The sequence below is a fragment of the Cnephaeus nilssonii genome (assembly GCF_951640355.1).
Source record: "Cnephaeus nilssonii genome assembly, chromosome: 12".
In the NCBI taxonomy this organism is placed as follows: Eukaryota; Metazoa; Chordata; class Mammalia; order Chiroptera; family Vespertilionidae; genus Cnephaeus; species Cnephaeus nilssonii.
In genome coordinates, this window is record NC_137083.1 from 39,252,171 (window position 1) to 39,275,110 (window position 22,940).

At 38.6% G+C, this 22,940-nt stretch overlaps 1 protein-coding gene across 1 annotated transcript in view; it reads right to left on the reverse strand.

Moving 5' to 3' along the window:
• RELN (reelin) overlaps positions 1-22,940 on the reverse strand; it is a 449,067-nt gene that overhangs the window by 282,622 nt on the left and 143,505 nt on the right. The window lies entirely within an intron of this gene.

The following is a 22,940-nucleotide window of genomic DNA, read 5'->3' on the forward strand; positions in this document are numbered from 1 at the left end:
AGCCACACCCACCAGTCAATCAGGAGCAAGTATGCAAATTAACCCAACCAAGATGGCTGCGGCCACGGAGAGAGCAGGAGGCTTGGGTTTCCCCGGCAATGGAGAAAGCCAAGCTTTCTGTACACGTTGGCTGATCCAGGCCTCCACTCAAGGCTACAAAGTTTCAATCATAGAAGATAAATAAATCCCAGATACCAGGGCCTCCGCTTGGGTTGCCAGGGGGTGTGGCCAGCCTGCAAACCACTACAGGCCCCTTGCCCAGGCCACCCCATGCCCCAAGGAACCTCCATCCTGATCTGGAATACCCTTCAGGGCAAACCAGCTGGCCCCCACCTGTGCACCATAAAAGAGTAACATGCAAATTGACTATCACTCTAACACACAAGATGGCTGCCCCCATGTGGTCAAAGATGGCTGCCCCATGTGGACACACGATGGCCACCACAAGATGGCCAGCAGGGGAGGGCAGTTGGGAGGGACCAGGCCTGCAAGGGAGGGCAGTTGGGGGCGATCAAGCCAGCAGGGGAGGACAGTTGGGAGGGACCAGGCCTTCAAGGGAGGGCAGTTGGGGGTGATCAAGCCTGCAGGGGAGGGCAGTTAGGGGTGACCAGGCCAGCAGAGGAGGGAATTTGGGGGCGACCGGGCCTGCAGGGAAGGGGAGTTGGGGGGGACCCAGGCCTGCAGGGGAGAGCAGTTGGGGGGACCAGGCCTGCAGGGGAGGGCAGTTAGTGGTGACCAGGCCTGCAGGGGAGGGCAGTTAAGGGCAAACAGGCTGGCAGGGGAGTGGTTAGGGGTTGATCAGGCTGGCAGGCAGAAGCAGTTAGGGGCAATCAGGAAGGCAGGCAGGCGAGCAGTTGGGAGCCAGCAGTCCTGGATTGTGAGAGGGATGTCCGACTGCCCGTTTAGGCCCGATCCTAATGGGCAGTCGGACATCCCTCGAGGGGTCCCAGATTGGAGAAGGTGCAGGCTGGGCTGAGGGACACACACACCTGTGCACAAATTTTGTGCACCGGGCCTCTAGTATCTAGATAAAATGCAGAGGTTTTGCCTTTTCCCTGGGTATCAGAGATATTCAAATATCTCAGTCATGCACAGCACCTTATGAATAGTCCACTTTCTTGCTTTCCCTATTACTCAGGTTCCTCATATTTAGTATTTGTTGCTTTCATTCATGTTCTTATGCTACTTTGGTTCAATGAATAAATTTCTGAGGAACTAGAGAATAATTGAAACCAAAGGAACTTTTATTACCTAGTTAAAATTTCTTTAGCAGTGGTTCTCATTCTTCAAACAAATATTATGGAATTCCAATATATGAAGCAGAGGAGTCCTCGCTTTTGAAGTTGTTAGGTTCCTTTTCCTCATCCAGCATGCTCCCCATCACCCATTCCCCCAACTTCCTGGTGCACTTCTCTGGAACTCTTAGGGTTTTAGAGAGGCAGAGTTTGAGAACCACTGAACTAGTATAACTCTTACAGCACATGAATCAGGAAACTGAGGCATAGCAAGGACCTGCTCAGTATCACACAAACTGTTAATGGCAGATAGAACCTGACTCCAGGTTTTGATTTCAAGCCTTGGATTCTTTCCTCTGCATCAGTAGTAGTTTTCAAAATGTGTTCCATAGTGGCGCCCTGGGGTCTCCCTGGGAGTCAGGGGAGGGGCAGCAGGGAGTGCTGCAGGCTTCATCAATTCAACCAGAGCACCGGGCCTTTACATGTTCTCATTATTTAGCATTCAAAGAAAAGGCTCAGGAGTTAGAAACTGATTTGCAGAGCATACCATGTGCTCAATGTCATTATCTGAAATCCTCTGCATGGGAAAATCCAAAGGAGTAGTAATAATGTGACTGCTATATGAATATATAAACCTTATGTATTGTTGTTATTATTATAACACTTCTTTGATGAATTGAAATTTACTCCCTGCCAGGCACTGTTGTAAGGTCTCCACATATATTAACAACAGCCCTCCAAGTTAGATACCATTATGCCCATTTTCCTGGGACACAGAACTATTGTGTGATTTACCTAATATCAGACAACTGATGGTAAAGTCAGGATCCAAACCCACACAGAGTGTAGAATCCTTGTGTTTAACCATCACATTAAATCGTCATTGATCCGATTCATAAATTTGATGGTAGCCTTTAATCTCTTTCCAGGGGGACAGCCTGCTTTATGGGTCTGATAGTCAAATTCCTACCTTCTCTGGCTTGTGCTCTCTAATCCAATCCTTTAGTCCATAGTTAAGCACTTTTATTTAACTTCTTTAGGACAAACTACTTTCCTGTTTCCAGTTGGAACCTTGGTCACTTGGCCAGCAGCTCCCTGAAATTAATCTTTAAAAATACCATTTCCCTTGATCCCTTCTTCCACGGTTCTCAATCAGTCCCTCAACTTCTAATCAGCTCACTTCAGTCCCTGTGTCACAGTTTCTCCAACAGCCTGCAAGATCCCTCACATCTCTTCTGTTCTCTAACAAATACAAGAGCACCGAATGCCAATCTCAGCCACACCACTGCCCAATCTCCATGGGGAAACAATGAGCATATTGAAAGATAATCATCACGTGCAGCATTTTCTTTTCTTTTCTTTTTATTGATTAAGGTATTACATGTGTCCTTATTCCCACATTGCCCCCCCACCGCCCCCCCATCATGCCCTCACCATCATCCCCTGTTGTGCAGCATTTTCTTTACCAACCTTTTAAATCCTCAGATTTAAAGATAAAAATGCCCAACTCTACAGGAGATGCATCATTAGGAATTTTAGGGGCCTATAAATATGAATATTGAAAATAAAATGTATTGCTTGGCAGTATGGCTCAGTGGTCGAGCATCGACCTATGAACTAGGAGGTCATGGTTCGATTCCCAGTTGGGGCACATGCCCGGGTTGCAGGCTTGATCCCCATTTAAATATGTGCATATTTAAATAAATACATAGTTTAAATATAAATATATGTATATACATTTAAATATAAATATTTAAAAATATATTAAAATTTCCTAAAAACACAGTAACTAAGAGTTGAAAGACTAGAGGTCATGTCCTTCAATATTTAACCCATAATATATTTTTCTTTTCTTATAAAAATGAAAATGTACAGTTATGATATATAGTAACAGGCCTTATTTAATTTCAGAATTGTTATTTTATATAATTTATAGCTCTCTTTTGGGGGAGGTCTATCAAATTTGTGGTGCTAATAACTTGCACTGAATTTTCCATAATTAGCAGTAATTTTTCAGAAGAGTTTTAAAAATATCCTCATTGTTCATTGTTCTGGAGAGTAGACCAAATTTCTTAAACAAGCTTCTAATAAGTACTTATCAACTTCTTGGGAGATGCATAGATTTCTAGAGCAAATCTGGCAACAAGAATCCCTATTAAATAAGTAATTTTAAAATCCCCTTGGGCTATTATAATCTATCATTTGAAAAGCTCTAAAGATTCTACCAAATAAAGAAAATTCATTATGATCACTATATTCAGAGCTTAAAATAGACTTTGTTGTTATGACTTTTTGTTGTTGTTGTTAATCCTCACACGAGGATATTTCCCACTGATTTTTAGAGAGAGTGGAAGGGAGGGGGAGAGAAACATCGATGTAAGAAAGACACATCATTTGGTTGCCTCCCACATGTACCCTGACCAAGGTTGGGGATCCAGCCTGCAACCAAAGTACGTGTCTTTGACTGGAATTGAACCCCGGAAATTCTGTTCAGAGGCCGATGCCCTATCCAATGAGCCAAACTGGCTAGGGCTTGTTATGAGTTTTAAAGAATATGCCACATTTTAATTTTAACTGAACTCCTAGAGCAACTGTCTGCCCAAGCCATTTAATAATTGAGTGTGTATTGTAGCAAGTGCTGAGCTCTGAGTCTCTGGAGTCAGAAGTACCAACGTTTGAACATAGTGAGCTGCCACTTATGAGCTATCTGACTTTTGCACAACTCCTTTAATCACTCTAGGCTTCATATTCCCTGTATGACAATATGGATAATAATAATTATTATTTAAATATATGAATATTTACTCTTCAGATACAGTCTACCTAAATAGATTTCAAGCTTCTGGAATAGTAGGAATAGTTAATTAAAAAACATTATCTCCCATAAGGCACCTATTATAATGACTTGAACATATGAGAAAAATCAAAACTATATTTTGAGGTGCATATTTTGCTTCAAATGTGCCATATGGATATCCAGTTTCCAAAAAAAGAAATACAAAGTGGTTTTGATATAGTTGTTACAATGCCTACCCAAGTGTATTGTTTATTTTATGAAATGTTCACAGATTTACCTAAAGAATAATTTTTAAATTAAGGGCAATGCTGGGTTTCTTTTCCTGCCTTTCTTTCCTGCTTTACAAGTGAGGTCTGGTATGTTACTGTGCTTTGTCCGTTCACAGTTGGAAGGATATTCATTAATCAGCAATCTGATGTTAATCTAGTTTAGTATCAGCATGCCTATGCCAAGAGACCCTCCAGGAAATGTTACTAAATATGTGGGAAATGGGGAAAGAGAGAGGTGGTTTGAATTTGGTAAATTTGATCTTCAAGGGAATCAATTCACTTGCAAAGATTCTTGCTTCCTTTTCATCTGCAAATTACTGTACTTAAAAAAAAAAACTTTCTTATTGAAAGTATTACATATGTCCTCCTTTCCCCCCATTGCCCTCTTCTAGCCTGCCATTGACCCCCACTGCAGGCCTTCACCACCCTATTGTTTGTGTCCATGGGTTATACATATATGCATACAAGTTCTTTGGCTGATCTTTTTGCACGCACCCACCCTCCCCCGCCTTCCCTCTGAGACTGGACAGTATACATCCAATATGTCTCTTCTTTGGAGAAATGTCTACATACTAAGGTCCTCTGCCAATTTTTTAATCAGATTGTTTGTTTGGGATTTTTTTGGTGTTAAATTGTATAAGTTTCTTATATGCTTTGGATACTAACTCTTTGTGAGATGTGTCATTTGGGAATTATCTTCCTACATTCAGTAGTTGTCTTTTTGCTTTGTTTATGGTTTCCTTTGTTATGCAAAAACATTTTAGTTTGTTGTAGCCCTATTTGTTTATTTTCTCTTTTGTTTCCCTTTCCCAAGGAGATATATCCAAAACAATATTGGTAAGAACAATGCCAAATAATTTATTCCCTATGTTTTCTACTAAGAGTTTTATGGTTTCAGGTCTTACATTTAAATCTTTATTCCATTTTGAGTTTGTTTTTGTCTATGGTGTAAGATAATCGTCCAATTTTGTTGTTTTTTTGCATGCATCTATCCAGTGTTCCAAACACCTCTTATTAAAGAGACAGTCTTTATTCCATTGTATATCCTTGACTCCTTTGTAGATTAATTGACCTAAAAGTGAGCATTTATTTCTGAGCACTCTATTATTCTATTCTATTCTATTCTATTCTATTCTATTCTATTCTATTCTATTCTATTCATTACATCCCATCCCATCCCATCCCATCCCATCCCATCCCATCCCATTCCATCCCATCCCATCCCATCCCATCCCATCCCATTCCATTGATCTACATATCTGTTTTTATGCCAGTAACATACTATTTTGATTACTGTAGATTTATACTATACTTTGATATCAGGGAGCATGATACCTACTACATTGTTCTTCCACAAAATTTCTGTAGCTATTCGGGATCTTTTGAGGTTCCATATAAATTGTATGATTAGTTGTACTAATTCTAACAAGAATGTCACCGGTATTTTAATAAATGTTGCATTAAATCTTTATATTGTTTTATATTACAAGATTTTTAAAGGGTAAATAATATTCTACTATATAGCTATATCATCTTTTCTTTATTATATTAGTTAAATTTTTTATTTTTAATATTTTAAATAATTATGTAAGTCTTTCACCATATCTTTTATTTCCCTCCCCCCCAAAAAAAACTTTATTGAGAGATAATTTTCTTCTAAAATTTTCTAGGGTTTTCATGCTTAGAAACTCTTTCCCATTCTAAATTCAGTTAAATAGATATTTACATGCATTTTTGGGAAGTTTTTATATTCATCTGGACTTTATTTTAGTATAAAGGCATTGAGTAGGGATATAAATTTATTTTTCCCATTTATTTAAAAATGTCCTTGCAAGATGCAAAAGTCCTCAAAAAATATTAGCAAACTGAATGTAGCAATACAGTAAAAAGATCATACATCATGATTAAGTGGGTTTTATTCCTGGGATGCAAGCTCAGTATATATCCACAAATAAATACATGTGATACACCACATAAACAAAGGATAAAAATCACAATCATATAAATGAATGTAGAAAAAGCATTTGATAAAATCTAGCACTCATTTATGATAAAATCAACTCTTAGCAAAGTGGGAATAGAGAAAATATACCTCAACATAATAAAGGCTATAAATGAAAAACCCAGAGCCAACATCATATTTAATGGGCAAAAACTAAAAGTTTTCTTTAAGATCAGGAACAAGATAGAGATGTTCATTTTCACCATTCTTATTCAACATAGTTCTAAAAATCCTAGCCACAGCAATCAGACAAAAAGAAGAAATAAAAGGCATCCAAATTGGAAAGGAAGAAATAAAACTGTACTTATTTGTGGATGAAATGATACTATTTATAGAGTCCTCTAAGGATTGCACCAAGAAACTTATAAGAACTGATCAATGAATTCAGTAAAGTAACAGGATACAAAATAGATATCTAGAAATCAGTTGCATTTTTATACTCCAATGATGAACTATCAAAAAGGGAAATGAAGAAAACAATCCCACTTACTAGTACAATTACGTAAAAATATAATAAAATACCTAGGAATAAATTTAACCAAGGATATAAAAGACCTATACTAAGAACATTAAAAGACACTGAAGAAAGAAAATGAAGAAGATACAAATAGGTGGGAGCATATAATGTGTTCATAGATAGAAGAATTAACATCACTAAAATGTCCAAATCATCCCCAAGCAATCTATAGATTCAATGCAATCTCTATCAAGATACCAATGGCGCCTTTCACAGAACTAGAGCAAATAATCCACAAAAGACTCTGAATAGCCACAGCAATCTGGAGAAAGAGGAAAAAAGTTGGAGGTATAACACTACCTGATATCAAACCATACTACAAGGTTATTCTAACCAAAACAACATGAAAACAGACACATAGATCAATGGAGCAGAATAGGGAGCCAGAAACAAACGCATGCCTATATGGTCAATTAATACAGGGTAGGGCTACAGAAGGATTACAGTTGTGAGTACACAAAACACAGAGTTTCTGTATGACCCAGCAATTCCACTTTCAAGTATATACCCTGGAGAACTGAAAACACATGCTCACAGAAAAAAACATAAACACAAGTGTTGCTAGCAGCGTTATTCATAACAGGCAAAAGTGGAAGAACGCAAAAGTCCCTCCATGGATGGCTAAATTGTAGTACATCCATACAACGGAATATCATGCAGCCATAAGTAGGAATGAAGTACTGTTCATGCTATAACATGAACCTTTCGAGAATGAACCTTGAAAACATGCTAAGTTTAAAAAGCCAGTTACAAAAGCCTACATGTTGTATGATTCCACTTATATGAAATGTCCAGAATAGGAAAATCCATGGAGACAAGAAGTAGATTAGTCATTGTCAGGGGACAGGGAAATGGGAGGTGACTACTAATGGGCACAGGATGTCTTTCTGGGGTGATGAAAATATTCTGACATTTTGGTGATGACTGCACAACTCTAAATTTTCTAAACACCACTGAATTGTATACTTAGGGGCAAATTTTATGGTATGTAAGTATCTCAATGAAACCGTTACTAAAAAAATAAATTGAAATATATTCTAGAAGGTTGCAAATAACCTAATGGTAGATAGACATATGTCATTATTAAGGACATTATTAAAGACACATAATCATTATTAAGGTGTGAATTGGGTATACCTCTTTTTTATTGAGGTTAAAGTTAAAATAGACAAAGAGAAGTGTTTTAAGGCTTGAAATATCCAGAAAACAGAGCTAACTTAGTATTTTTTTTGAAATGCTGCCATTCTTCAATGCTTTATTAAAAAGAATGTAGTAGGTGGCCTCAAACTGCAACCAAATTTCAATTAAACCAAAGTTTAATTTCTGCATCTCATGCAACTTTAAGCACAAAGAGAGAGTAATTTTTCTTTTGTGTAAGTAGTGCTTCTCTTACCTGCCTAAGGGTGCATTTAGATGAAAGAAAACACATTAAATTATTGATGTAATGATTAATTGAAAGTCCCCTTAAACTATCTAGCATATTTATAGCATAACACTTTGGCCCTCTGCAGGCAAAACTACAACTTTTACAAGTACATGCAAAAGCAGTTATGTGTGCCTTTTTGTTTTTAAATAAATTACAGTATTGAAATAACCAGGCCAAATGCTTAGGATGTTGTCTAGATGAAAGCTGATTTTTTTTCTGTACACTCCTCACCTAGAAACACACTCCCGTGGGTTAATACAGAAGCATACTCGGACTGATCTTCATATTGCTTCCAGGGCTGCTGTGCTGCTAGAGAGATTGTCCAGGTGGGATTCTTGATGATATCACCAGTTCTGTCACTAGTGAGCCCGATTTTAGAATAGCACAAGTTTCAGCACAAGTCTAATAAGAACCATTTACTAGCTAATAAAAAACAGACAGTGGACACATGAGGAATGTGAAACTTCCCACCAAGTATAACACTCAGGCAGGTGCATTTTCAGGGAAAGACATGGGAATGTGGGATGGAAACAGGCAACAAGAGTGGCAGGACAAGTAACCTTTTTGCCAGATAGATAATATGTGTTGTGTTAAGGGTGTTTAAAAGGCAAATTCTAAAAATAGACAGTGTGACAGGCCCCAGTCTCAGTCAGTTTATTCAGGATCTCTGGGCATGGGGCTCGGGCACGCAAGATTCTACTTGTAGTCAGGCTTGAACATGACTGGTCTGAACAGATATACCACTATTACTTGTTTCCCAGAATGCTTGTGACTCAGAATGCTTCTTCCTCCCTCTTGGCAACATCTTCCAACTGGTGACAACCACCACTATCAGCAAGTTGTTTTAGTCCTTCTTTCTCCAACCAAAAACCCGTTAGTGAAAATTACAGTTTATTCTGTTGGTCCTTCATGGGGATTGCCCCGCCTTTCCCCATGATTTGTCACTGTACTTAGTAGATAAGAATCACATGTATATTTAACTCCCACTAACAACAAAAAGAAACATAAAAAGTAATTTTCAGTGAGGTGGGATTCTCCTATTAACCTAAAGCAGGCGTCCTCAAACTACGGCCCGTGGGCCACATGTGGGTGTTTTTGCCGTTTTGTTTTTTTACTTCAAAATAAGATATGTGCAGTGTGCATAGGAATTTGTTCATAGTTTTTTTTTAAAACTATAGTCCGGCCCTCCAACAGTCTGAGGGACAGTGAACTGGCCCCCTGTTTTAAAAGTTTGAGGACCCCTGAGTTCTAAAGGGATGTTGTATGACATAAAGCATGTTCAGAGTTGGTTCTGGTCTAGTCATTCACAAGCTGGTGTATAGGAAGGATTTCTCATCCTCAGCACTAATGATATTTGAGCTGGATAATTCTTTGGTGTCGGGGGCTGTCTTGTGCTTTACAGAATGTTTAGCAGCATCCCTGGTCTCTACTAGATGTCAGGTATGACAACAAAAAATGTCTCCAGACACTGTCAAATGTTCCCTGGGAATATAGGCAAAATTGTCCCTGGTTGAGAATCACTGGTCTATAATAGGTTTGTAAGAACTCAGCCCATATCGAAACTACAGTATTTGCACCGAAACTTCTGTTTACCACATTGAATACCACATTTATACTATGAAAAAATATTTCAAATTTGGCTCATGCCTAGCAGTTTAATTATATATAATACCCCCTAATGCCAAGAGCATTTCCTATTGAAGTCAATTTCTGTGGATCAGTCATAACCAGCTTCCTGCATTGCTTTGGGCAAAGGAGAAAAGATCCCGACACACACATTCGGCAGTAGACATCTGCATAAATGGTCCCTGCCGGCTCAAGCTAAGTCTCCGCTTCAGGAAAGTTGTTTTGCCTGACTCATATTTTTTTGTGAGTTCACTCTATGACTAACAAGCCCTTGGGGCTGGGAAAGTTGAAAGGTTTTTGTTAAAAAGATCTTTCCTGGAATTCCACACAATATTATTAGAGAAAACCCACTGTGGATAAATGGGAAGTTGATGAAAATATAAGGTATAAACATTCAAAGTCAAGAATTTATCACTAAGACCAGGGATTCACTAACAGAGCAAAGGAGATTGAGTCAATTAATCATAAAATTAGGCATTTTAGAGTTGGATTATATGCTTCATGATTTTTTTTTCTCCCTTTTGCTGGGAAGACATGAACAAATCATCCAATTTCAGGAATGTAGCTAAAAGAAAGCCTTTATTGCAAACAAAGGCAGAGAAACAGTGAGTTAAAAGTGAAAAGTCAGTCATGGAAAATGAATATTTTAAAATTCCTTTGGAATTACAAGGCACAGACCATGACTAATAGCATAAAAATGATGGCCCATCTTTACAATTTTTCCCCAGAAAACATACACTGTTTGAATTACATTGTGAATCAAGTAGCAACAAGGAATGCCATTTGACAAAGCTTGGGCTCTTATAATGTCATTCTCCGCCTGCGAATATTCCATTTTTGTATAATGCTAAAGAAATCACATTTTCATTTTTCGGTAGTTCATTATGGCTCATTGCTGTAGCAACTGCCAAACTAGTCAATTTGTATAAATAATAGAACAAGCTTCTATTGTCTCTCAGTCTGACACAGTGCCAACTAGTTGGTCTACCTTTTCCAAGAGGAAAATCATGTTTCTAAACTCTTTATCTAATTTTAATGTTCCTGGAGTTATACACAGTAAATTCTTTTGGAACACTGAACTGAATGTATATACTCAAGCATTTATTCCTTAAATTAAGTTATAAAGACCACTGATTTCCAGGTTGCCATTAAAGAACAAACCCTATGTGAGTATTTAAAAGCCCAGTGAATCTGTTTTCCTTCTGATCTTTTAAAACAGTAGCAATTTAGTGATCTTGTTTTTTCTAAGTTACTCATCTCCTAGCACATCAATTAATATTTGCCTAATTCAGATTTCTGGAATCAATCACCCTTCCCTAAAAAGGAAAAAAAAAATTGGCTGTGTGTTTCTGGGTTTGCAAATTTAAATCTCAGCCTGTTTTTTTTGTTTTTGTTTTTTGTCTTTCAGCATTATTTATAGCAGTGAGAAGAATAGATACAATCTTCTTACCATGAATACAAATTCATATCATCCAAAATTTACAAAACAGAAATATTCACTGGTTAAATATGCGAAGAGTTTGTAGAAAGTAAACGGGTATATAGCTACAGAGTCATCCTTACATACCTATATGGTGTGACCCACATGCCTGCAATTCTTAATTAGAGATTTATTCCTTTGAAAAGTAACTGATCTCTTTTTAAGGTCCTTTTGCTACTTTAAATGTTTTATTTGGGGATGATTTTAGATTTAACAGAAAAGTTGCCAAGACAGCACAAGAGCATTCCCGCACACCCTTCACTCAGCTTCCCCTAATGATAACTCTTCACACAACCATGGTACGTGTATCAATACTAAGAAATTAACACTCAGATTTTACCATGTTTCAGATCATGTCCTCCCCCTGCCCCATAAGGATCCGATCCAGGACACCATGTCACATTTAGCAAGACCCCTTTTGTAAACACAAAAATTTCCAGGCAGTATAATTTATTAAATTACCAACCAACCCTATTATGAACTCATTTATTACATCAATTTTCTTCTGGAAGGAAAAGATAAGGGCAGCATAAAAATCCTGGGCATGTGAGGGTCTATAAAGGAATTGTGAAGGGAAGGAAATGCTGCCAAGAAAGGAGGCAACAAATCAAAGCCAAAGACATTCCATTTTGCCTGGGGCAGGCCCTGTGCGGCTATGTGTAATTAGCTTCCTCAATGACTACATCTGACAAACTAATTTTCATTTGGGAGAAAACAACAAATCATTAATTATGCTAATAAGTCGCAGATAGAGAATCTTTGTGTGTAGCCTCTACAAGCACTGTGATTTGTGCCCCTAGTCAGCCTTTCCAGTTCCCGGGTGAGGACATCTCTGATCGCCCAGCCCTGGACCACACTATTCCCTGCCTCTGCAGGACCAATTCCAAACCAGCACTGCTGTCGGATATACCTCTCTGCGATGCCCTTAGTAGCTAGCTTACAGTCTTGTTCCGATAGCTACTGGAAAGCGAGGATGTAGTTTAAGAAGCAACAAAGTGTTGTGATTAAGAGCATGAGTTTGGTAACCACAACTGGGTTTAAATTTAGCTACCATTTAATAGTATTGGCCTTGGGCAAATTAAATCACCTCCTCAAGTTGCAGTTTATTCATGTGTGAAACAGGGGCAATAACAGGTCCTAAATGATTCCCAGGAATATGGCTTGGTGGCTTACAGTCATCCTGGCACCCATAAGGTCAATCTTCTCTCTGTTCTTAAACCAATCCTAGAGTCAGGAAGGACAAAGGACATTATGTTAGTCCTGTCATCCAGGGAGATATAGAACTTAGCTGCCTCTTCAAATGTGGATCTTGGGGATCAACCATGATTCTTGAGACGCTATGTTGGTCTCTATCTCCATTCATTGCCAGGCAGATCTGGGACCCTTTCCCCACATGAACATCCCTAGGGAGCTCCTTTCTCCCTTCCCCATTGTCTCAGCGGACTTCAGACTTCTACCTAGGTACCTGCTCCCAAGACCTCCTGGTTATAATGCCAGGCACTATTCTGGGCGCTGGGGATAAAGCAGTGAACAAAAAATGTTTTGTGCCCTCAAGAAGTTTATATCATAGTCACCCACAACTAGAGCTCCAGACAAAAACACCCTCTCTTTCTAGGTTCCCAGTGTTGGCTGTCCAGATTTGTCACTGGGCTCCAATTAAGAAAAACTCCAATGTCAGTGTCCCCTGGCCTGCACTCTCCCCTGTCAGGTCCAGAGCCTCTAGCCATTCTCTGTCATAGGGTCCGCTTTCTGAGCATTAGTGGCAGACCTATCCCCTCTTTCTACTTGCCTTTCACGTGTCATAGGCTGCCATGACCACCACACCTAGCAACCGAGTTGCAATTTACAAGAGCAATAAAAACATCCATGGGTTACAACCTTAATAGTAATAACAAACTAAAATCATGTCAGAATTATCCACCTTAAGTAACTGGTTTATAGATTCAAATACTTTGTACCTCCAGTTTCCTTCATCCTGAAGTGGGAAACACCCAGGGAATCACATAGCTAAGGATATTCCTTTTCGAATCATGCACTGTCTACTAATAATACGTATTTTTATCAGTAGATCTGGTTATATAGGAAGCAACTATATTTAGAACAACGGCAAATTTCTATTGTTCATCAAATTGTGCCTCTGCGGAGAGACCAGTGCTCCATAATACATGCTGCTCTATCATTATTCCTTCATCCACCTATCACATTTACAGCCTAAGGCCTGCTTTCAGTTCTAACAACCCAACCATTTCCTACCTCAGGACATTTGCATATGCTGTGCAATTATTTTGGGGGGAATTCTCTTCCACAGAGCAACTCCTAGTCATCCCTGAGGTCTCATCTTAAATGTCTTCCTCAGAGAGGCCTTCATTATCTTCTAGACTAAATCAAATTCCTTGTTGTATCTGTTCATTATAGCTTTCACTTCTCCATGTCATTTGTCATAATTATAATTATGTTATTTGTGGGAAGTATAGTACAGTGATCAAGATCATGAGCTCTGGTATATGAACACCTTAGTTTAAATGTGATTACTTATTGGGGTATCCTATATAATAAAAGCCTAATATGCTAAGTGTCCAGTCAACCAGTTGGCTGTTCAACCAATCAAAGCGTGATATGCTAATGATATGCTAAAGGCCACTCAACCGCTCACTATGATGTGCACTGACCACCAGGGGGCAGACGCTCCTACCAGTAGATTAGCTTACTGCTGGAGTCCAGCCGATTGGGACTGAACAAGACAGGCCGGATATGCCCTGGAGCCCTACCATGGTCCCTCCCCGGCTGGCCAACATCCCACGTCCCTCTCTAGCTCTGATCATGCACCTGTGGGGTCCCTCGGCCTGGCCTGCACCCTCTCACAATCTGGGACCCCTTGGAGGATGTCAGAGAGCCAATTTCGGCCCAGTCCCGCTGAGGGACCCCACTGGTGCACAAATTCATGCACTGGGCCTCTAGTATCACATAAATAAATGACTTAATTGCTCTATGCCTCACCAATAATAGTACCTATCTCATAGAGTTGTGGTGAAGATTTAAAGAAATTATTCATATAAAACACTGAGCCTGGTATACAATAAGCTCTCAGTTATGTTAGCCACAATAATTATAATAATAACAATAAAAATACAGGTTCTATGGCAGGGACCACTTCTGTTTATTCACCAATGCATATTTCTGGGGCTTGGCATAATCCATGGCACATAGTAGGTGGTCAATACATATCAGCTGATTTTACTGAATGAATGAGAAACAAAGTAAATACAAATCAGGTTTCCTTTTAGTCCACATTTGCAGTTTAGAGAGAAAGTTGTCAGCATATGACATTAAGAATACAAAGGCAAGAGCAATATGAGAGATCAGTAATTTTCACAAATTCAGGGGGAAAAGAAATAACAGAAACAATTTACCAAATTCAGCCACACATTCTCAAAAATTTTGTAGAGAAAAAAATATTCAAAAATTATTATGTGCTAAAATTATCATTTCCAGTAACAACATACAATTAAGATATGAGCAAATAAACAAAAATAAAATTGATATTTGCCTTATAACATAGGCTATGCATACATTCCTGAAAATATGAGGGCATTCAAGTATTAAGTGAACAAAAGGAGATTGCTAGTTAAAAAACTACTATTTTAGGACAATCCTTCAATTGGTCTTTTCCTATAAATTTGGATTTTCACTTATAGGATTTAGTTTTAGACCAAGGTTCACAAGAATTTAAGTTAATTTAAATATAGACACATTATAAAAGTCACATAAATTCAAGATACCCAAATGTGATATTTGGAGAAGCATTTTGCTTAGCAGTAAAAAATAATGTTAGCACTGTGCATTAAATCCCTAGGAAAATAAACTAGGCTTCTAAGTACCAATATAATTGCAAGTCTCCTTATGAAATCAGAGTGCCAGTCCCATTTAAAGGCTTAGATTGCCTTCAGGGATAAGTATATAATGACATCTGAAATATCCAAGCAGGGATTTAAAAAGTGTACCTTTCATATAAAATGTAGATACAAGAATTCTTGTAATTCTTGTTTTACCAACTAAAACAGAGACAAAGCCTCCAAAGTAATCAAGGTCACAATATAAAACTATTTTAAGAATGCTGGCACTTTTTGAAATGAAGTAAACCAACAGCATTTGTTTCACAAGGTCTCCTATAAGGCGTTATTTTCATATTTCCAATCACTACATAGGATGAACATTCCCAGGCTTTATTTTTAAGTGAATTTAAATTTGGAATTACCCACATCCTATCTAATAAAAGAGTAATATGCAAATTGACCATCACTCCAACACAAGATGGCTGCCCCCATGTAGACACAAGATGGCCGTCACAAGATGGCCAGCAGGGGAGGGCAGGCCGGCAGAGGAGGGAAGTTGGGGGTGACCAGGCCTGCAGGGAAGGGCAGTTGGGGTGGATCAGGCCTGCAGGGGAGGGCAGTTAGGGGTGACCAGGCCTTCAGGGAAGGGCAGTTAGGGGCAAACAGGCTGGCACGGGAGCAGTTAGGCATCACTCAGGCTGGCAGGGGAGTGGTTAGGGGGTGATCAGGCTGGCAGGCAGAAGCAGTTTGGGGCAATCAGGAAGGCAAGCAGGCAAGCAGTTGGGAGCCAGCAGTCCTGGATTGTGAGAGAGATGATCAACTGCCCGTTTAGGCCCAATCCTACCGGGATCGGGCCTAAACGGGCAGTCGGACATCCTTTGAGGGGTCCCAGATTGGAGAGGGTGCAGGCTGGGCTGAGGGACACACACCCCCTTGCACGAATTTCATGCAACAGGCCTCTAGTAGGTAAATAAAAACCAAAGTTTTGAGTCTCTCTTATGAGTCAAGAATAAGCTCACTTTTCCCCTAAAATACTTCCCAGCTTTATGATTGCAGTACTAAAATACTGCATCTTCATTCCTACTCAAACTCATATTTTATAAACACATTTCCAATTTTTGTTTTTCACCTGCCATTTCAATAAAGGCATTTATCTTTTGTTCATACCAATGTACTCACAATGATGTTTAATACATCTAGTACTTTTAAATACATATTAACTCTTTCTTATTTAATTCACACCTTCACTTAATGTTTCTTCATTAATATACTTAATGTTCTTTTTTTATGTAATAAACGCTTATAGGTTGGTGGATCAGGTGATTAACACAGTATCTATATATATAAAAGCCTAAGCGACTGGCCAACTGGCCAACCGGCCGATAGCTATGATGCACACTGACCACCAGGGGGCAGACGCTCAACACAGGAGCGGAAACCACAGGCATGGAAACATGGAACAGACTTATGAATCTAGGAGGGAAGGGGGCTGGGGAGAGGGCGGGAAGAGATTAATCAAAGATCTTATATGCATACTAGAGGCTCAGTGCACAGATTCGTGCACCGGTGGGGTCCCTTGGCCTGGCCTGTGGGTATCAGGCTGAAACCAGCTCTTTGACATCCCCCGATAGGTCCTGCATGCGAGAGGGCGCAGGCCAGACTAAGGAACCCCACTGGTGCACAAATCCATGCTTTGGGCCTCTAGTTATATAATAAAAGACCTGAACGAAGTGATGATAATTGAAAATTTATAAGACTAAGTCCATGATTTTGCCTACCATTCCCCTGGTTGGTTCAAGAAATACTCTTTGGCACCCTCTAAGTAAAAAAGCTTCATGCTATGTTCTATGGGGAATAGATACGTAAGCCTTGCTTTCAAATTGCTTAGAGATTGCAGCTCGATATCTGGCTTCTAAGGCTGGAAGAAACTTAGAGACATATAAAAATTTGCAGGCACTTCTGCTCATTTTAATGGGTGAAGATCTGTATGAGACTTGATGACAACCTTGAGTCTTACATTTCCAGGATAACAGGAACTGTCAAGGTTATAGATCTTAGGATGCTGTCATTTTTTTTCTTCTGCTCCTCTCCTAGCAACAGATGCAGTTACAGAAAATGCTTTAGAAATTGGGGTTCATTAGCTATTTTAAAAGGTGAACAAAATTATAAAAAATGAAAATTGCACCCAAAAATATCTCAAGGCTCTGAAAACCAGTGAGAATCTCTGAGTTCTGTGTTTAAGATCTTCAAATAATGTGTAATCGGAAAGGAGATCTCCATCACATAATGAGCTTCACTCCTGCCGAGGGAGAGAGTCTATCACACACACCCATTTACGTCCCCTTTTTGTAGGGGGAGACATTTCCTATCATAGGAATATTTTTAAAGGGTTCATATCTTATCTTTGAGACTTGTATTTGTTTATTGACAATTTTACAAAAGTTTGGGGTTAAGAAAAAGGTTATTTCAAGAACATATAATAAGAATTATTTGATTCAGCTTGGGGTTAAGAGAAAGGTTATTTCAAGGACATATGAGAATTATTCTAAATTATGTCCAGCTTAACCATCCTGATTGATAACAAAGCCAAAATATGAATGAGGAGAAATCTCAAATTTCACCTGAAGTTGCTGGATATCTTTTCTATTTCAAACAAAATGGCACTGAATAGTAAGTAGTCTGAAAAGAAAACCATAATTTATGCTCTGAATCTTTGACAAATTAGGAATAGTGCCTGTTACACTATGCAGGTCACAGCCTGTCAGGTAAGCATTTCTTACTGTGTGGCAGAGACAATGCATATATTAGTTATGTAAATGTGAAATCTACACACAATTTCCAGGTTAGAATATATTTGAAGAATATGGTCATAAATAATGTGTAGTAATACCAAGCCTGATTCTGCAATGTCTGTGCGCCCACAAATTATTTATAAGGAATGCAAAACAAATATTTTAGATAGATCTAATGAACTAATGTATGATATCACTAAGAATTAATGTATAAAGTAGTAAAAGGTTATTTCTGGCTAACAAACAAAACTCCTAAATCTTAAATATTAGTTACAAAAATGAGTTAGAAAACAGATTTCTCAAGTTATTTAATGTGGGGTGGCTTTTCATGATGTTTTTCTCTCCTTCCTTTTCTACATATCACATCCAGCCAAGATATTTTTTAAGTTGGGGAACAAATAAATGATCATGGATAAATGATGTGCAATTGTTGCTGATCAGCAAATCTAGCAGGGACTTGGTTTTCATGAAATAATTTAAAAGTGCCAACCATGTATCTAATGCATCTTCCTTCAGGTTGAGTAAAAAAACAAAAAACAAAACATCTTACAGTCAAGAAATAATTCAAGGTCTGAAAAAAGACAATTAGCCTCTACTCTTAGTTTTGCCACTACATGGTCTGGGTGAATAACTTGCCTCCAAGCTCCATTCTCTATCTGTGAAATGGGAACAATAGCTGGTCTGCCTAGCTCATAGGCTGACATGAGGATCAAATAAGGCAACAGATATGAAACTGTTTTGTAAGCTGTAGAAGAATCACTACATGGAGAGAATAAAAATCTGATTTCCTGATAGTCAATGCTTTTTTATCCAACTCTAGATATATGAATATGCTTGGCATGTGAATACATATGTGTACGCACCTACACAGGTAAAAGCATACAAAGGGCAATTGTATATGTTGCCAGCTTTTGTAAGACTTTCATCAATATTTGAACCCTGCCCTCATTTTCAATGTTCTATTCCTCTGATCTAACTATTTAAAACAATGTGCCAGAGTATGTGTTAGAGGAAGGAGTGGGTATAAACATAAGTCCTCCTGCAAATGCCAGCCAACTTCCAGCTATTTGGATTTTAATCTAAGGGTTCTCAATTAGTTATTGATCTGATGATGGCTAAATCTTGGGGGCGAGGGGGTTGACGATTATTCACATTTTCCTGGGTCAGAGGCTCTTTCATTTATCAAAGTGTGCTATAATTCGTCACACAGACACCTTTAAAATGAAGAGTTAGCCCAAATGGTTGACTTTTACTTAAGGGACATGCGGGTATGGTCACAGTGGTGTCTAGAAAAATGTTGGCTAAGCAAGGAGAGGCTAGAAGGGACAATGAATGCTTTCCCAAGGGCCTTTCTCATCAGCTACTCCATGGGAATAAACACTGACCCACTATGGTTTATAAAACATTTTTTCAGCTCTAATGAGAAAATATGTAGAAGAGAACATGTGGATTTTGAGTTGCTTAGTAAGGAGAAATCAAGATTTTACATCTACAAGGAATTTTTATCCATTTTGAAAAATAAATGGTCTATCTGTTGGTATGGAAAAATATAGTATGCATTTTAAAAAAAATTTAAATAATGCCATACTTAATTTTTCAGGTGAGGACATAATACTACAATATATATTCAGAAGAGAGAAAGAATCAAACATTTCACTAGCATCTGAAATAAGTGCTGGATAACTGGGGAATCTATTATAGTGGAGAGAAGAAAGAGGGGACTTCAGTTTAGTCCACTGCTAAAGTCATAATCCTTGGTATTAAGGGGGAATTGAGCTCCCTGTAAGTACTTTCTTACAGACAATCATAAAATATAATTTACCTCTTTCACATTTTACAAAAAGGACAAAAACAAACAGGAATTGAATAACCATCCAGAGAACCTGAAAAATGAATTATCTCTTTTTAAAAACAAACAAACAAACCCAAGTCCAATTTATCTTTTTTCTTGGCTTTAAAAATCAAGTAGCACTGCAACTAAATTCTAAGTCAGTATAATTTCTTCAGGATAGACTATATCAGGTAAAGTGTCTCTTCTTCATGATCCTAAAATCCATGCTCATTCATTCACTTAACAAGTATTTCCTGGCACCTATTATGTTACGGGCTTCTTGCAAGTGCCAGAGATAGTAAGACAAATAATACACAGCTTTCAAGTGAATGACTTCACAGACTAATAAAGAGAGACTCATGAAATGATAATTATAATGGAATGAGGTAAGTGCAATGGCAGCACAAAAAAGGACTCCTAATATGAATGGGGAGATGGAGAGGCAATAGCTGAGTTGAGTTCTAATTGGTAACTGAGAAGTTGTCAGGTTTAAAAGATGGGGGACTGGATGCGAACAACTGCTACTCCCTCCTGAAACCTCACTAAAAGACAGTAAAGGGTCTTTTAAAAAGGCTAAACCAAAAGACCCACGGAAACAGGACAGATGACAACATCAAAATTTGGGAAACTGGAAAGCGGAAGCATGAGTTGCAAGTAAGCAAGCACACACCAAAACACTGGATCCTGAGTTAGCAGTGGAGTGAGCTGAAAGAGATGCAGAAATTACTAGTGCTAGTTGTTTTCTGAAGTTAGGGAGATGAGACTGAAAACAGAGACTCTTTGTTGAAGCCTATTTAAGAAGCTTTCTTCACTTCTATGCAGTTCATCACAGGGCCTCATCACACCAACAAGAATGGAGGTTTATTCTTCAGAGGTACCAGACACATTTGTGGGCAGGGCACTAAGTTGAAAATAGGGATAAGTGAAAGTTTACATACTCAGTTACTCTCTCCCCCCTCCCCATGCGTTCTTTCTCTTCTAGGGCTCAAAACTAGGTGAATACCCTCCCTTAGTGATAGAAGAGCCCACTGAGGTTCTATCACAAAACAATGCATATCTTCATGAAATTCCACAAGTCCTACAAATTTGTAAATAACAAAATTGGAACATCCTTTTTGGAAACTCTGACCTGCCTAAGGGAAAAATCTAAAGATCCCAAAATCTGAGACTCTCAGGGAATTGTCCAAGCCAGATCAATCTAAGGTAAGGATAACCACTACTGAACTCTCTCATCACCCCCTACACTAACCCTACAGAACTTCTAGGTAATTTTGTAGGGCCCTACAGCCAAAGATCAAGGGACTTTTGAGGAAATTCTCTATTCTGAAAAAGAGATGAAAATGAATAGGAATGGAAAACATAAAAGGAAATAGAGTTTACACATGGGTACAAAGAAAAGGATCCTGTGTTCAGTTCCGGTCAAGGGCATGAACCTCGGTTGCAGGCTCCTGCCGGGCCTGGGCCCTGGTCGGGGCACGTGCAGGAGGCAACCAATTGATGTGTTTCTCTCACATCGATATTTCTTTCTGTCTTTCTCTCTCTTTTCTACTCTCTCTAAAAATCAATGGAAAAATAACCTCAGGTGAGGATTTTTTAAAAAAAGAAATAATCAGAAGGAACAATGGAAAATGTATTGGAAATTTAAAATATAATAGCAGAGCTGAAAGACCAATGAAAGATTTGGAAGATAAAGCTGAGGAAATCCCTCAGGAGCTAGAGCCAAAAGGCAAATAAACAGAAAATAGAAGTAAAAAAGAAAAGGAAATAGAAAACTAGAGGACCTGTCCAGAATATTTAATGATATGATAGAGGCATTCCAGAAAGAGAATAGAGAAAATGGGCATGGGAATGGCATACATCCTCAGTGACATAATTCAATAAAATTTCCTGGACCTTCAGAATACATGTTGCCGGTGGAAGAGCCCACTGAGGTTCTATCACAAAACAATGCACATCTTCATGAAATTCCACAAGTCCTGCAAATTTGTAAATAACAAAAGTTTTCCTGGAAAGGGTCAAGTATTAGAATGGCCTTGGTCTTCTCAGGCTGAACTGGGGGCTAGAGGGCACTGGAGCCCTGCCTTCTGATTGTGAGGGAAACATTTCCAACTTAAAATTCTTATACACAATCAACCTATCAATCAAGAGGGTAGAATTAAGACATTTTCAGACTAATAGAGTCTCAAAACTTTTTTCCTACTTGGGGAAATTACTCGAGGATGCTCTCTTCCAAATAACAACAAAAATGACAAAAGTGGAGGAGGGGTTCAGGGAAATCCCAAGAAAGAGGAACATGTAAAATAAAGGAAGCTGGAGCAGCAAAGCAAGAGTGAGGGAGAGGGAGATCCCAGCGCACCAGCCGTGCAGCTGGACCAAAGAGCAGCCGGTCCAGATTAGAACAGGACAGAGGCTCCAGGAAAGATTGCTACAAAAAGTTTAAACTGATGGAAAACTTACTGGGTCTGAATGTGTTGAAAGAAGGGTTACACAATTAGGGGAGAAACAAATACTTAGACCAGAAAGCAAAGGAAAAAAAAGCAAGGACATTATTAATTCCAGGGAAAACAAAAACTTAGTATGGAAAGGAAAAGAAATTATGGTACAGTACCTGAGTCAGCTGTGAATGGTTTTACATAATCAATATGATAAACTGTGACTACTGACCCAACCCAAATCACAAAACAACAACTTAGTCTTCCCCTGTGGAAAGTCAAGATATAATGCCTAAAATGGGAAAGCCAAGAACTGGCCTGTTATGTAAAAATAAGAAAAATTCTGAAAGAATCAGCTAGAACAGAATCCCTGTTGTGACCACGAACAGCAGAAACTCCCACACAATAGGGGATATGTGACGTCAATGACTTCTTGGGTGAGCAAAAACAGATCTGTATTTTTCTAAGCCACTAAAACTCAGGATTTTTCTTGTGTGTAATGAAACCCATTCCTAAGTGACAGAAATTCCAGGAAGCAGATTTTCTGGTTGATATTGTTTACAGAAATTCTCTACTTTGAAAAATTTTTAATCTCACAATTCACACCAAAAGGGACCCTTCAATTATGCTGATGTTACTAACCACCCTTCTTTAGTAATTTTTCCCCTCTGAGGCACCCTATTCCCCAGCACTCATGTGC